A 4,052-nucleotide genomic window follows, 5' to 3' on the forward strand; every position below is an offset into this window, starting at 1 on the left:
TATATATATATATAATCATTATTATTTCTTTTACATTCTGATGACGGCCGCTGTAAAAAAAAAACCCCCAAAAAACAGAAAGGGCACCTCCCTGAAATGAGACGGGAACCTCCCTGAAATAAGGTTTTGCAGGTTGGGATGTCTGGACATCGGACTTTGTTTATTTTTGTTCTTTCATGTTCTTGGTTCTATTTTGATTTTTGCTTAGCGCAGTGCTTTTTTTGTGGACTTGGTGCAAACCCAGTTTTCCTGAGTTTGCCCTAGCCCCCTTAAATCTGTGATTGCCACCCTGCCTTCCTGGTGCAATCAGGGACAGAAGCTGCAGTGGGGACATTCACCTCTCCACAACTCTCCACAGTTACAGTTTTGAATAGGCTTGGGCAAACTCAGACGAACTGGGTTTGAACCAGACCCAAGCTTATCACTACTGGTGACTAGTCCTTTGACTTCTGCTTGCCTAATTTTGGTCACCGGTTCTACAGATCAAGTCCTCTATATGAGCAGCTCTATAGCTGCTGAAGGACTTTGAGCTACTTGCCTTTTTACTGCATGAAGTTGATCCAGCCCTCCAAAAGGCCACAAAGTAAATTAGTTTCTGTGCCAAGCACTTTAGCCCGGAAAACAAAATAGTCATCAGACCTTCTAAAGCAGCTTTCACACAGCACTGTAACAGTTAAATCCTTGGCTGACAATCCTGTAAATAGGCATGAGTACCCTCTGACATTTGTTTTGCATTAGCCTTTAACTTTTCTTTGCTAACTGAACTGCATATGTAAAACGTCAGGCTTAGATCTTTCAACCAAATCCTAGCCATGGGTACTGGAATACAAGTCTACAAGATACAACTCTGTCACATATGCATTCTTCAAATCTTCTAACCTGCAAATTGCTTTAGACAACAAAATCAGCAAATACTTCCTGCCTTCTACATCTTCTCTTATTTTAAATGATTGCTGGTCATAGGCGGTAGGTATTTCAGGCATCTCTTGTCCTCCGTGTGCTTGCCCATGTACAGTTTGCTTTTAAGCCAAACACTGTGCTTGTCGGGGTTTTTTTTGAAGGTTGACATGTTTTCTAATGAAGGCTAAATGTTTCCAGTGTATAGATCTTCATGGAGAAGGTTATGTATAACTACAAACATTTCTCCCTTTCAACCATGGCAGTAGCATTCAGTTGGTTAACAGAATTTCCATGAATCCTCATCCACATCAGCCCAGATTCACAGCCTTTCTCTGAATTCTTCAAAGTTCTTAAAGAAGAATCGTAATCCTTGCACTGCAAGGGTTAAGTGCTTGCTTTGTCTAGGGAGCTGAAAAAAACAGATGTATACTCACCGAACCATAATCCCGGCCGGCTCCTAAACCATTACACCAGAAATGTCCCTCCGGATGCTGAAGATATATATATTTTGCCGAGAATGTCATTGCAGGCAACAGGCTGCCTCTAATTTGACCTTAAACAACTCCGGGCATATAAAATCATAACCCTTGCAGTGGGGCTACCCCTGATCGGCATGGGTTAGGTGCTCACTCTGTCTAGGGAACTAAAATAACAAAGTTATACTCACCCGAACCACAATCCCAGCTGGGACGTGATGACCCACTTTAGGGCTCATTCACACAGGAATCGGCTGGGACGTACAGCTTTGTGCACGACCGTATCGGGTAGCTCCTTAGCCTGCTCCAGCTAAGGGCGCATTCACACGAGAAAAGGCCGGCACTTACAGCTCCGTGCTGCGTGCACGGCCGTATCGGGTAGCTCCCGGGAAGGACAGGTGCTGCGTGTGATTAGTACGCAGCCCCTGTCCTTCTCTATGGGACTATTAGTACGCCGCCCTACACTCACCCGCCCTGCAAGTCTGTGTGTATGGATCCTGTCCGCCTCTGAGCCGGGACGCACGCACCCGTACGGACCTGCACTTGAGGTGAGCGTAGGGCGGCGTATAGCCGCGTAGTCCCATAGAAAAGGACAGGGGCTGCGTACTAAACACATGCACCTGTCCTTCCCGGGAGCTGCGCGATACGGCCGTGCACGCAGCACGGAGCTGTACGTGCCGGCCTTTTCTCGTGTGAATGCGCCCTTAGCTGGAGCAGGCTGAAAGGACAAGTCGAGGAGCCAGCTGGGATTGTGGTTTGGGCTCCCTAGACAAAAAGAGCACCTAACCCTTGCAGAGCAGGGGTAGCCCCACTACAAGGGTTAAGATTTGCCCGGAGTTCTTTAAGGTCAAATTAGAGGCATCCTGTTGCATGCAATGACATCCTCGGCAAAAGCTATATACCTTCAGCATTTGAAGGGTCATTTCTGGTCTAATGGTTTCACTCCTAAAAGAATTTTCTTTTCACGTCCTTGGGACTGAGTGTGTTCTCATGAAGGCAGAAACACTAAGCACACATCAAGGTATTATAACGAGGTGTATAGGTGGTCAGGGGCTCAAGTCTGCAGTCTCCTCTTGCTTATTACATTATCCAAAACTGAAACATCCTTCTAGCAACATAATCAGGTGAGTATATACAGAATATAACACCTTTTTTTTTTTTTTTCAATCAAAAATCAGCTTTATTGTACATAGGTATAATACAATGACATAAGGAGACAGTGTCTCAACAACATAGCAACATCTGCAATACACATCTGGGATAGAAAGGTACAGTTGGTCCATTACATGTAGTGCGAACATGGGAAGGCTACACAGCCCAGCAGAGCAGACATTATATGGCCATGCTGACCTTATGTATTATAGTGAAACAATAACCGTGGAAATGCAAACAACATGGCCAATACAGTCGGAGATCGGGTATTAGGGTAGTATGAGCCTCACGCAGCCTCAAGTATAAGGACAATTGGGATTGGTAAGCAAACATGGGTTGGTTGACAATTCCTGTCGCTCAAGAACAGGTAGAGCAAGAGTTTGCTTATGTGTAGTATCGATGGGGATAGGTTAGGGTGGGGGGGTGAAGGTTAGGGTAGAAAGGAAGGGTAGGTAGATGGAGCCGAAAGCGAGAGAGCCAAAGGAAGAGGAGCCAGGGGGAGTAAAGAGCAGCGGGGTTGTGGGTCGAGGGTGTAACATTCCAGTCCCCGCTAGGACTCAGGTGGGTGTTGCGGTCATGGCCTGGTGGTAGGCATCTGTGTCCTGGAAAGATAACACCTTTTATTTAGTACAATATACCATCTTTAATTTGTTACAAACTAGGTGTTCGGATGGAACTCGGCTCTACGCGTTTCTCTGAAAAATCTGCTTCATCAGGAGCAGGATGAGGTATGCTGACGATACATAGAATCACACAGGAATATCTCTAAATACATAAAGTAAAAGCACAAATACAGAAGGCCATACATAACTTAGTCTTACTTGGAAATGGTATTGACAATAATTGATTATGCTATCACATGGCTTTGCCTGATGAAGGGGACACTGCCTGGTCCCGATACATTGTTTGTATGTGATATTATACACATGCGTCAATAAAGACATGCTCTTCAGTAACTTTAGAGTGCCTGTGTTTTTCCATTTTCCTATCTCTGACCGCACCATCCATTTGTCACCGCTGCACCTGCTAATATTCAGGGACCATACGGTAATAAGTGTGATGGGTTCATGGACATAATCACACCAAGTCGCAATAAAAGAAGGACATGCATCATTTTTAAAAATGGACAAAAGAAAATCGATTAGATCTGAATGGCCACCATAGGAAAAGCTAGGATTCCTCTTATTGTGTGAAGTTGCAGGTTCCAAAATATGACATTCCTTTGTGTATTTAGCTGCTTACCTGGAGCGGAAAGGTTAATAACACTGTATTTTCAAGTTCCCACAGTTCTCCGTTTTGTCCATTTATATTACACTGCTGTACTTCTATTATTCAAAGTGATTTTGAATCCTTTATATATAAGATGGCAGTAATTGAAGAACTTCCTCTATAATGCAGGTATAACACTTCCAAACATCTTGTACTTTTCTGTATTATGCACTGATCCAGCATAGTCATCAAACACAGAAAGTACACCTGCTATATTTTATTTGCTGCTGTAGTAAAATGTTCCATATATATATA

The sequence above is a fragment of the Nanorana parkeri genome, unplaced genomic scaffold (assembly GCF_000935625.1).
Source record: "Nanorana parkeri isolate BGI_ZX_2015 unplaced genomic scaffold, ASM93562v1 scaffold921, whole genome shotgun sequence".
NCBI lineage: Eukaryota > Metazoa > Chordata > Amphibia > Anura > Dicroglossidae > Nanorana > Nanorana parkeri.